Here is a 323-nt window from a genome sequence, read left to right as displayed (position 1 = left end):
GGCAGAGAGGCAGCGGGCCAGCCACCCGCCCTGGGGGGTCGGCGCCCAGTCCGTCCCCACTCAAGCCTCACGCCTCTCCCGGGTCCCCGGAGAACCCAGAAGGTAGCCGTCCGAGCCCTCCTTGACCTTCCGTGACACCCTTGCCCCTGCTTCACACCTCCCTCCCTTTGCTCCTTCGCCTTTCCACCGCTCACCCTCCCTCCCCTGTGTCCTCTCTCAAGTGTAACCTGCTCCCAGGCCCTATTCTCCCCACCCCAGCCCTGCTCTCTCCCTTCTCTTTCTCCCCATCGCCCTTTTCTTTCTCCTCCCCCCTCACCCCCCGC

This window comes from Myotis davidii, unplaced genomic scaffold (assembly GCF_000327345.1).
Source record: "Myotis davidii unplaced genomic scaffold, ASM32734v1 scaffold54, whole genome shotgun sequence".
Taxonomy (NCBI): Eukaryota; Metazoa; Chordata; class Mammalia; order Chiroptera; family Vespertilionidae; genus Myotis; species Myotis davidii.
Note: the sequence above shows the minus strand (reverse complement) of the source record.